This window comes from Chiloscyllium plagiosum, chromosome 25, assembly GCF_004010195.1.
Source record: "Chiloscyllium plagiosum isolate BGI_BamShark_2017 chromosome 25, ASM401019v2, whole genome shotgun sequence".
NCBI classification, from domain to species: Eukaryota; Metazoa; Chordata; class Chondrichthyes; order Orectolobiformes; family Hemiscylliidae; genus Chiloscyllium; species Chiloscyllium plagiosum.
Genome location: NC_057734.1, coordinates 7,562,216 through 7,575,207, shown reverse-complemented (window position 1 = coordinate 7,575,207; position 12,992 = coordinate 7,562,216). Strand labels below are relative to the sequence as shown.

Here is a 12,992-nt window from a genome sequence, read left to right as displayed (position 1 = left end):
TTACAGTGATGTGAGCTGAGACACAAATATTCTTCAAATACTCTTGCGTCGTGGAACCTGTTAGATGTTTTTGAGCAAAGGGGGCTTTCGTCTACTGTCTCCAGTGAAAGACAGCAGCTCGGAGCACAAATCTCAGGCAACCATTGACTCTGACCTCCAGCATCTGCAGTCCTTACTGTCTCTAAACCTTTGAGCACAAGATGCTTGGGTCTGTAGAATGGGATTTGAACCTACAACCAAGCTGACTCAGAAACGAGAGTGTCATCCATTGACGCATGACTAACACGGAGGAGTGAGAGAACAGCTTTCAGAGCCACATCCCACTGTCAAACATCATCTCAAGCAGAGTGAGAGAACAAATGAACAAAAATGGCACTCCTGACTTACTGATGGTTTAAAGGATCATTTAACATACTTTAAGTAGCAGCATTACACTCATTCGAAAAATACCTTTCTCTTAATCAGAGGCAGATTGAAAGCTTCCCCTTTCTGTAAAATGAAAGCAATCCCCATGCTTGTGGTGCTGAACACAGTATTTAACTGCTTTTGATTAGATAATTGGAGATTTTCAAAGTGCTTTCTATTTAAGGGCTTCAGCAGCTTATTTGACCAGGGTCAAATGTGCAATTATTTTGTTGACATTTGAACCAAAGACAAAGTGCTGAAAAATGGGACTCATGTGGCGAGGTAGTTGTTTGTGACTGACTCATGCTGTGCTAGATATATATATCTATGACTCCCTCTCATTAAGGGTTTGTAACTACAATAGAAAAGGGCAAGGTGGGGAGGGAGAGGTGAGGGGAAAGTCATTAGGAATGAGGGAGGGTGCTGAAGAAGGTGAGGGGAAGGGGAGAGGGATGAGGGAGATGTTAGCAGCAACAGAGTGAGGGGAAGGGGACTGACGAGGGCAAGGGGATGGAGGAGGAGCTGGAGAAAGGTGTTTTCTCTGAGGGAAGGGGAAAGAGAAGTGTTGGAAGGGAGGGGGAGGTATTGCAGGATGGAAGAGGAGGTTGGAGAAGGAAGAGGTTTGAGCGATAGGGAGAGGCTGGATAGACTGGGACTTTTTTTTTCCTTGGGGGGGTCTGAGGGGTGACCTTATCGAAGTTAATAAAATCATGAGAGACATGGATAGGGTTAATAGCAAAGGTTCTTTTCCCAAGGTAGGGGATTCCAAAACTACAGGCGATAGGTTTAAGGTGAGAGGGGAAATATTTAAAAGGGACCAGAGGGGCAACCATCTCACACGGAAGGTTGTGTGTATATGGACTGAGCTGCCAATGGAGGTGGGTACAATTACAACATTGAAATGAGATTTGGCAGGTACATGAAAAGGAAAGGTTTAGAGGGATTCAGGCTAAATTCAGGCAAATGGGACTAGTTCCGTTTAGGAAACCTGGTTGGCATGGACAAGATGGGCAGAAAGGTCTGTTTCTGTGCTGTATGAATCCACGACTCTGACTCTATGAGGGAGTGAAGGGGAAAGAGGAGAGCTATGACATGGTTTGAGTAGTTAGCTCACCACCATCTTCTCCAATGAATACCAACACTGATGACTTCCAGAGCCCGACTCCGACAGGGACACGGGGAGACTGAAAACCCAAAAGAAACACAGCCTCCTGTCTTCCTCCTCAGTGGCTGTGGCAGGGACAGGCATCCCAGTCTGTGCTTGTCCCTGAGCCATGCCAGGCCATGTTTAACAGAGTTAGTTAAACACCAACATAAACCATCATCTCATGACATGGAAGGCTGGCATCTAATTTCTGCTGAGGATTAAGTTATGTTTAAATAAAACCAGGGTTATTTTGTTGGAATTTTGAGTGTTGTTGTCCTTTTTTCTGCCTTGTTTAATTGTTGCAATTTCCTCCAATTCTAATCCTATTAGAAGCAGCTCAGTCAGGAGGGGAGTCAATGTTCTTGTGGTATTATCACTGGGCTGTTAAACCCGATAATGTTCTGGGGACCCAGGTTCAAATCCTGCCATGGCAGATGGTGGAATATGAATCCAATAGGGGGGAAAATAATCTGGAAATAGGAGTTTAATGATGACCATGTGTCAATTGTTTGAAAAACCCATCTGGTTCACTAATGCTCTTTAATGAAGGAGACTGCCGTCCTTACCTAGTCTGGCATACATGTGACTCCAGACCCACAGCAATGTGGTTGACTCTGAACTGCCCTCTGGGCAATTAGAGACGGGCAATAAATGCTGGCCTAGCCAGTGAAGCCCTCATCCTGTAAGTGAATAAAAAAGTTTCAGTCCCTGACTTAGCCCCAACTCAGAATCAGACTCATGTAACCCCTTTACCTACAATGCAGAAATACTCTCCCTAACTGTACAAAAATGTAAAACAAGGGTTGATTGACAATCAAGAATCAGCCAGTCAGGTAACTAAGGTCTACTAATTAAGCAGTTCTTGCTACAATAAGTGTTCCTGAGACTGTTGGTTTCTGCTTTTTTTTGGAGGAGGAGAGTTTTCTCTTTCTTACCCTTTGTTACAAAGCAAAAAAAAATTAAGCAGTTCTGAGGAAGGGTCACTGGCCCTGAAATGTTACCCCTGATTTTTCTCCACACACACTGCCAGACCGTGCTGAGCTTTCCCAGCAATTTCTATTTTTGTAACTAAACATCTATTTGCATTCTGATTGGCTGTGGGAAGATAGGTTCCACAAGAGTCGGGGAATGGGCCAATGGCAGGGGCGTGGAGGCAGGGCAGTTGAAGGTCATGTGTTGAAACATCCAGGAACATGCTCCCTGGGTGTGGTTGACCAATATGGTGTTGGAAAACCCTGCCGGTCAGGCAGTATCCAAGGGAGAGGAGAGTCAATGTCTCGGGCATCGGCTCTTCATCAGGAACGTGGTGTGGTGATTACTTTGTGAGACTGAGGGGGAGACATCTGTCATCAATGATTCATTGAAGAACACCATGTGGCCACACAGGGACTATCCTGTGGGGCAAGTAATGGCCTAGTGTTATTATTGCTGGACCGTTAAACCGGATAATGTTCTGGGGACCCAGGTTCAAATCCTGCTGTGGCAGTTGGTGGAATTTGAATTCAATAAATATCTGGAATTAAGAGTCTAATGATGACCATGAATCCATTGTTGGAAAAGCCCATCTAGTTCACTAATGTCCTTAAGAGAAGGAAACTGTCATCCTTGTCTGGCCTACCTGGGACTCCAGACCCACAGCAACATGGTTGACTATTAACTGCTCTCTGGGTAATTAGGGATGGGCAATAAATGTTGGCCCAGTCAGTGACACCCTCATCCTGCGAATGAGTAAAGAAAACAAAATCCTGTGGCACAGCCTGACCCAGGGAATGAAGCTCCTTCCTTATGTTGTTCTTACCTACTCAGGGTCTGATGAAGTTTGCAATCACAAACCAGTTTTCTGCTGTCTCCTGGAACCAAGGGATATGGGGTGTGATGTTTTTAAACATTGTTAAAAACAGACACACAGTCAAAGCAGTTGACCTTGCACTTGCCAGGACTGGCACACAAGAAACCAAACCTGAGAAGGAAAGATCAACCATTTTGATGAAGGGTCACCAAAACGTTCAGTCTGATTTCTCTCCACGGATGCTGCAGACCTGCTGAGCTTTTCCAGCAATGTCTTCCAGCAGCTTGACATCAGTTTATTCAGTTTGAGAGGGGAGGGCTGATTGGTCCAACTATGGCTGGCATGGAACTGTTGACTGTCAAAAAGTGTGGTGCTGGAAAAACATAGCAGGTCAGGCAGCATCCAAATGGCAGGAGAGTTGATGTTTTGGGCATCAATCCTCATGAAGGGCCTATGCCCGAAACATTGACTCTCCTGCTCCTCGGATGCTGCCTGACCTGCTGTGCTTTTCCAATGTCACACTTTTGGACTCTGATCTCTAGCATCTGCAGTCCACAATTTTTCCCCATGGAACTGTGAACTATCAATCTCAGTTAAGACTATGTAGGACTCAGTTACAATTTTGATTGGTCATCGTGTTGCCATGGACAATGCATCAGGGATTGGCATTTTTGCGATGGGACTTTATTTAACCCGTTGGAAAATGAATGTGACTCCCAATGTCACCAAAACAATGATGTGGAGGTACTGGTGTTGGATTGGGGTGGACAAAGTCAGAAGTCAGATGAGACCATTTTATAGTCCAACAGGTTTATTTGAAATCACAGGCTTTCAGAGAGCTGCCTCTTAACCCTTCACCCGACAAAGGAGCAGCACTCTGAAAGCTTGTGATTTCAAATAAACCTGTTGGACTATAACCTGGTGTTGTGTGACTTCACAAAAACAAACCATCGATAAAGCAGTTCAGCAGCATTGAGTATCTGGCTGTTAAAGTTCACATATTATCGAATACCGTCGGATATAATTTGATACAAATATGAAAATCTGTGTTTTCCATGTGTTGCTAATTTTTTTTATGTACTCATGTCAGTTTCAGCTGAGCTCTTCATGTTCCACTGGAGAGTGGTTAGCTCAGTTGGCTGGATGGTTGGTCAGTGATACCAACACCACAGGTTCAATTCCTGTACCAGCTGAGGTTCCCTCCTCTTGCCTGGGGCCTGGTGACCCTCCACTGGTTGCCTCTGTTTCTGGCCCAGTTGGACTGAGGCCCATTTCAGAGGGCTTGGACAGCTGGTTAGCAAGGCCAACAGCATGGGTTCAAATCCTGTTTCCATGAGGATCTCTCCTTTCTTCACTTGAGGTGCGGTGAGTCTCAGTTTTAGCCACCATCAGTTGGCTACCTCGAATGAAGGAACAACGCTACGCTCAGGTAGGGCTATTACCATTGTTCTTGATGAAAAAACACTCAGAAGAGCCCCTCTCTCTCCCCACCACATCTAACACACACTCCCTTCTTGCCAACCCTGCCTATAGTCTCAATCAGCAGTGTCCTCTCCCTCCCTCCCTCACTCACATGCTCACCGGAGCCTCTCTCACTCGAGAAGAATGAGGCTGGGAATCTGCTGAGAACTGTTTTTGACAGCTCGCTTCTTTATAGTTAGTAACTGATTTCTGGGAGATCAGAGCGGACAGATGGGGTTAAGGTACAGATCAGCCATGTTCCTGTTGAACGTCAGAACAGGCTTGTGGGGCTGAATGGCATCCTCCTGTTTCCAGGCTGAAACAACTCACCAGCCCTGTGCTTTCAGTCTTGACGCTTCTGTAAAGAATCATTGGAGCGAGAGGCAGAAAATTCCATACTTTCCCATGCCTAGGTTTACAAGACAAGCAATGGTCAGGGAATGCACTTTAACTGGAAACCTGCATTAATTTCCCCAGTGTCATTGCTCATTAGGTGGACTCCTAATAACAACACTCACCTTTTAAGTCTCTCCCTGTGCTTTGCTGTAAATGGGAATGTATGCCGTTGCTTTAGTAGACATTAGGAGAAAGTGAGGGCTGCAGATGCTGGAGATCAGAGCTGAAAATGTGTTGCTGGAAAAGCGCAACAGGTCAGGTTGCTGCCTGACCTGCTGTGCTTTTCCAGCAACACATTTTCAGTTTAGTAGACATTAGACAACATTTGTAAATTGTCTGTGATAAATTATGAATTTATTTTAAATGCATTTTTTATGAAGACCATTATAACATATAATATTTAAGATGATGTATAAATATTCATTGTCCCAATGCAGGTTAAGCAGATTGCTACTACTTGGCTCATTAAGAGCTTCAGTGATATGAATAAAAGAATCATAGACCTAACAGCATGTACAATATGGAATATACGGCCTGAAAGACTATAGGTTCATTACAGACACATTACGCGGATTGGCCGTGGGATATGCACGGTTACAGGGATAGAGGAGAGAGTGGGTCTTGGTGGGATGTTCTTTGGAAAGTTGGTAGAGACTTGATGGGCCAAATGGCCTGTAGGGATTCTATGAAACTGCCCTAGATTGGCAGCAGAATATCGTTCTGTTTACTCCTTAATATTATGCTCTTCTACTTATAAAAGAACAGATGATCCCAAAAACCCTGATATTGCAAAGTGTTATAGAATCCCTACAGGGTGGATGCAAGCCATTCAGCCCATCAAGTCTGCACTGCCCCGCCAAAGAACTTGCCACCCAGAAATAGCCCCCTACCCTATTCCTGCATTTCTCATGGCTAGCACATTCCTGGACACTGGGCAATTTAGCACGGCCAATCCACCCTAACCTGCACACCTTTGGACCGTGGGAAGAAACTGGAGCAGTCATGGGGAGAATGCACAAACTCCACAGAGGCAGTTGCCTGAGGCCGGAATCGAACCTGGGTCCCTGGCACTGGGAGGCAGCGATGCTAACCACTGAACCACCATGTTGCCTGTCTCTTTTGCCTAACCAATTGACTGGAAGCTTTTTGACAGGGTAACAGAGAGGGTTGTTAAGGGCTCATATGAACAAACAATCACAGAAGTTGCTGGAGAAACTCAGCAGGTCTGACCGCATCAGTGAGGAGGATAGTGTAGAACTTCAGATGAACACAGACTGGAGGAATTGGTGGACCAAATGTGGAGTCTTTCATTTTGTTAGGGAGAATACAGAGACAGCATAAGCTAAAGGATATAATTTCCAGGCGGTTGCAAGAGAGAGGGACCTGGGTGTGTACGTGCAGTTATGCATGCAGGACAGGTGGAGGGCATGGTTAATAAAGCACCCTGTATTCTTTGGAGAAGAGGAGATAGGATAGAGATGTTTAAAATGTTAAAGGGTCTGGACAAGGGTAGATAAAGAGAAATTCTACTGTTCCCATTGGTAAAAGGCATGAGATCCAGAGGTTGCAGATTTCAGACAATTGGCATAGCCGCCATCCACACCACCTTGTTAAAGAGCCACAGCATTATTTCATCCATCTGTCTGAGCTCGCTGAAAAGGCCTTGGAGTTAGCATCTTGTCCAAAACATGGCACCTACAACAATGCAACACATTAGCCTTGACCCTTCCATTTATAAAACACAACATAAAGGGTAGGAGGAGGCCATTATGCCCCTCAGTGCTGCCCAACATTCAATAATATTATGGCTGACCTGATTGAGGCTTAATCTGCAGTTTCTGTGCTGTACCCCATTACCCTGTGCTCTCTCATTCATCAAAATTTGTCTAACTTAGCCTTGCATTTTTCTATAAGCAGCCTGCGTTTCTCATGGGTGCAGTGAATTCTAACCACAAACAAGGAAGAAATTCCTCCTTGAACCCTGGAATGAGATTTGAAAATGGAACTTTACGAGTTAGACAACCAAACTGGCCCTCAATATTCTACGTTATTGTGTTTGTCTATTAACTTATGTTCTGTCTGTTGGGGACGTTTAGCAGGGAAATAAAGATAGCAAAGTCAAACTTGCATTTCTATTACCACCTATCACAACCCAGGTACATCCCAAAATATTTTACACCTAATGATCTTGAGTCTAGTGACTGTGTTTTAAAGTGAGAATCCCTACAGAGTCTTGCTTAAATTAGGATGTGCATTGTGAATGTAACAGGAGTGAGTAGCAACATGTGGGATTATGTCAAGACCACGTTGTATTGAACACAATGATGATCAGTTATAAATGATAATATTAATGATAATACAATCGCCACAAAGAAGAAAGAAGGTGGGATAACTTTCGTGAAAGGAAGGAAAACACTATTTATTTTTCTCACAAGAAAGGAAGAGATGCAGTTTTATTCCGGCACAGGCATGAGCCTATCTTCTGGTGTGGTGAAGCAACCCCAAGTTACTCAAGTCTCTGAAATTGTAAAAGGACCTTTGGCTCTTTCAAGTCGTGTCTTCAAATATCTTTCAGGTGGAGCCTTGGGTCAGTCACTTCATCAGTGTCCCTTCGGAATCCCGACAGTGTGGAAATTGGCCATTTCGCCCACTGACCCTCCCTTCTCTTTCTCTGTCGTCTCCAGTGACTGACGTAACCATTTGGTTGGAGCAGTGAATCCTGGAAACAGTGTGCTGTTACAGTTCTGGCTGTATTCCCACTTTTTGAGTCTTCCATCCAGATTCTCAACACAAGAAGTCTGAACAAAGTGTGAGTCCTTTCTCTCACAGTAATTGCAAAATCTGCACATTTCACAAAACAGGATGTTGACCTTGATGATATGTCTCCAATGGATATTAACCATCTCTTGGTCTCCATTTCATCCATGCCATGTAAGGCTATTTATTGCTCTGGGCTGTAGTCTAAGGGTCATTGGAGTCCATACACTAAGGACAATTGTCATTTTTTAACAATCAGCCTTGATTTTGAACTTAAATGTTTGGAATAGGGCTAAAAACAAAGCATCTTGTCTGGGAATGTACTCTCTCAAATGCTGGAAACACTTGCACCAAATTCCACAACAGACTCACAGCTCTGTTAAATGTCTGTCAGGAAACATGCTGGATTTGATAATGGTTCTGAAAGTGTTAATACTGGAAACTGCATTCGAATTAGAATTTGGTTTTATTGTCACATGCACAAGTACAGAGATACACGAGAACTGCAAATAGTTTATAAAGTGGCCATTTCTGGCACCATCTTAGGTACAGAGAGACCCAGGTATAGACCCTGAGCTATAAATTAGAAAAATTAAAGAAACAAAACTAAACATTCAGCATTACAGTCCTTCGAAAGGTGAGCATCTGCACTGCCCTTCACCTCAAGGCTAGGAGTCCGCACTTCCCTTCACGAGAAGGTCGGGATTCCGTGCTGCCTTTCACCTGGAGGCGGTGGGCGGTGGATGGTGGACAGGGGTCAGGGGACAGTGGACGGCGGGCGGTGCATGGCAGGCAGGGGACGGTCGACAGTGAAAGGTGGGTGGTTAATGGTGGACGGTGGACGGTGGATGGTGGGTGGTGGATGGTGGATGATGGATGGTGGGTGGTTAATGGTGGATGGTGGATGGTGGACGATGATGGTGGGTGGTTAATGGTGGACGGTGGATGGTGGATGGTGGACGATGGATGGTGGGTGGTTAATGGTGGATGGTGGACGATGGATGGTGGGTGGTTAATGGTGAATGGTGGATGGTGGACGGCGGGTGGGGAAGGTGGACGGTCGACATCGGGTGGAGGAAGGTGGACAGTGGACGGTGGACGATGGACGATGGATGATGGATGATGGATGATGCATGATGGATGGTGGGTGGTGGATGAGCTCAATATCAATGAGAAACTCTTTTGCAAACTTTGGGTGGTCGGTGCTACATCATGACACACTGGGAACACCCCAAGCTGAGCACACTTACCTCCAGAATGCGATACTCTCCTTATCCTACACTTTACATGTTATCTCATAGAGTCATAGAGAATCATAGAGATGTACAGCATGGAAACAGGCTTTCGGTTCATCTTGCCCATACCGACCAGATATCCCAACCTAATCTAGTCCCACCTGTCAGCACTTGGTCCATATCCCTCCAAACCCTTCCTATTCATATACCCATTCAGATGCCTTTTAAATGTTGTAATTGTACCAGCCTCCACCACATCCTCTGGCAGCTCATTCCATACATGCACCACCCTCTGTGTGAAAAAGTTGCCCCTTTAGTCCCTTTTATATCTTTCAATCTCACCTTAAACCTATGCCCTCTAGTTCTGGACTCCCTGACCCCAGGGAAAAGACCATGTATATTCAGAAACAAAAACAGAAATTGCTAGGAAAGCTCAGCAGGTCTGGCAGCATCTGTGAAGAGAAATCAAAGTTAACACTTCGGGTTGAGTGACCCTTTCTCAGAACCCTTCCATATCTAGTCATCTTATCCATGCCCCGTATGATTTATAAAGCTCGATAAAGCCACCCTTCAGCTTCCGATACTTCAGGGAAAATAGCCGAGCTTATTCAGCCTCTCCCTATAGCTCAAACCCTCCAACTCTGACAATATCCTTGTAAATCTTTTCTGAACCCTTCCAAGTTTCACAACATATTTCTGATAGAAAGGAGACCAGAATTGCACACAATATTCCAACAGTGGCCTAACCAATGTTGTGTACAGCCGCAACATGACCTCCCAACCCCTGTACTCAATACTCTGACCAATAAAGGAAAGCATACCAAACACCTTCCTCACTATCCCATCTACCTGTGACTCCACTTTCAAGGAGCTATGAACCTGCGTTCCAAGGTCTCTTTGTTCAGCAACACTCCCTAGGACCTTACCATTAAATGTATAAGTCCTGCCTGATTTGCCTTTCCAAAATGTAGTACCTCACATTTATCTAAATTAAACTCCATCTGCTACTCCTCAGCTCATTGGCCCATCTGATCAAGATCCCGTTGTACTCTGAGGTAACCTTCTTCGCTGTCCACTACACCTCCAATTTTGGTGTCATCTGTAAACTTACTAACTAAGCCTCCTCAGTTCACATCCAAAACATTTATATCAATAATGAAAAACAGTGGACCCGGTGCTGATCCTTGTGACACACCATTGGTCACAGGCCTCCAGTCTAAAAAGCAACCCTCCACCACTACCCTCTGTCTTCTATCTTTGAGCCAGTTGTGTATCCAGTTGGCTAGTTCTCTCTGTGTTCCATGAGATCTAACCTTGATAATCAGTCTCTCATGAGGAACCTTGTCGAATGCCTTACGTCCATATAGATCACGTCCAGCGCTCTGCCATTATCAATCCTCTCTGTAACTTATTAAAAAAACTCAATCAACTAAGTGAAACATGATTTCCCATGCACAAAGCCATGTTGACTATCCCTAATCAGTCCTTGCCTTTCCAAATACCTATAAATCCTGTCCCTCAGGATTGGTCATCAAATTCATTACACTACACATGTCTAATACACAGACGAAGCCTTATTATGGCACACCTTTCCTGCCAATTTCCTTTCATTATGAATATCTATGGCTATGGCTTATAAACCTGTCACTCTTGTTATGGCTGATTGCCTGCCCCTCTTCCGTGGTTATGTCAGAGCCCGGATGTCCCTGGACAAGGAGCACGCAGTGTCCACCAACACCCTTGAGTTGTTCTGGGAGAGGTGGGCGCCGCAGGGAGTGGAGTGTATTATTTCTCCCTCCAACTCTATTTTGATTTAGTCCCTACCCTCCCCTTCACTGTTTTGATCACACAGCACTGCCCTTTGATGTGAAGGGCAGTGTTTGTCACTGGCCACCCGGGTGTTTTCCTATCTTCCTGGTGGTGGAATTTGAATAAAGATTCGTGCACTTTGTGTCTTTCACTGTGTCTCACACGTATACACACACACCATGGGTGCTGGGGAAAAAAATAATAAGCACTACCGCACTTCGGTGGTAGTGTGGGGGTTTAATTAAAAAAAAAAGAAAAGACTGTCTACCGCACTAACAAAAAAAAAAAGAGAAAAAAAGAAGAAGGGCACTGCTTGTCACTGGCCACTCGGGTGTTTCCTTTCTTCCTGGTGGTGGAATATAAACAAAAATTTACACACTTGTTCTTCACTGTGTCCAAGACGACATGGGTGCTGGGGAAAAATAAGTACTATCGCTGTCAGGTGGGAGTGTGGGGGTCAAAGGAAAAAAGAAATAAACCTGCCACCCTCTAATAGCATTTACTTGCCTGTGGGGATGCTGTAAGAATAGTGTGATTAGTTCAAATTACATCATAAAACAGGATAAAGAAATTCATAAGGAGAAGAATGTGAGCATAAAGTTGGAATGCAAGACATTGGAACTGGAATAGTATTTTTTGTGAGTTTGATCACAGACTTAAACATACAATTTTTTTAAATCTGCAAAATCATCACAGCAAGTTTAAATCGAACAAACTATAATTGTAAGAGGGAAATATTACAGGAATTTGCTGCACCCACTGATACCGAATTCTGAGGATCATTTGATTGGTCTTTCATTGTTACTGGAAATGTTAAACCTTCCAAGTCAAAAGTCCGCTGCCTGTTTCAAGCGTGTAATTACATGCTCCACTCTTGTTGGTTTAAGAGGCAGCGATGAAAAGGGAAGGAGTCCTTGGAGTTGAACTTGTGTAACCTTTGCTATTGGAAACCTCCATTCACTTAATTGGCAGAGAGACAGGGGATTAAGGTGCATTGTGTGAAAGCTGTGCATTCTAACAGAAACGAGAACCTTCTCATTGTTAGTCCTGACAGAGGTGATGGACCCACAGGCTCCAATACACTCCCCTGAAACTTCAATTTAACAAGTTTTTTATGCTATTGATATCTTTTTTATTGTTTTAATAGCTGCAGCTAAAAGGAGATTTTGTAGAAATTGCTGCATCTGCCCTCAGTTGAACATGAATTGAAATCTTTTTTTGAGCAGCTGCAAGGCCAACTCTGAATTCAATGCCACAAATACAAGTGTGCCAGTAAGCTCTCTCATCTCTCTGTCGATGTTAACATTATTCCACTGAAAGGGATAGGACCTTCTGGGCCATCGCTTGGCAGTCAGGAGGTAATTCACAAAGTTGGCTGGCACTTTATCCACTTTAAATTGTACAGATCCCAAAATAAACTGGGGTTATCTACCACTTGTAAATGATTATAGTGTTTGAGGGGTTACGGAAAGAAGAGAAATCAATATGTTTGGTTTGTAATTGTGTTGCAATGTATTTTTGGCAGTGGATCTGACAACATAATTCAGAGTTTTTGAAGGCAAAGTCAGCACAGTCCCACCAGACCACGGGGCTGCTCTGTCATGACAGGGAGATGACCAGTGCTGGTTTAACCTGAGGGTTACCACGCCTCAAGTGAACACAGAGGTTGAGAAGGAGAGTGCTTCATGGTCACTTCATGGAACCCAGACTGTTGGCATTACTCTGCATCACGCAGCAGCCGCCCAGCCAACTGTCCCCGAAAAGATAGAGAAATGTTTACTCATGTTTACATGAGATCTCATGTACTAACTGATAACTGAATGGATTTAAATTGATTACCAGCTATGCTTAATCCCAACTTGCATTTGAAGACCATAAGGGGAAGTCACACATTCAGGAGGAAGCCTACACAGATACAGGCAGAATGTGCAAACTTTTGTAGACAGTCATCCGAGGCTGAGATTGAACTTACGCCCCTGTCGTTGTGAGGTAG

The 12,992-nt window shown here is 44.3% G+C and overlaps 1 long non-coding RNA gene across 1 annotated transcript in view; it reads left to right on the top strand.

Moving 5' to 3' along the window:
- Positions 1-7,422, top strand: part of LOC122562447 — an 18,837-nt gene extending 11,415 nt beyond the window's left edge. Inside the window, exon 3 of the long non-coding RNA XR_006315302.1 lies at positions 7,413-7,422. This is a non-coding gene — a long non-coding RNA (uncharacterized LOC122562447). The remainder of the gene's footprint in view (positions 1-7,412) is intronic.
- Positions 7,423-12,992: the final 5,570 nt, after the last annotated feature.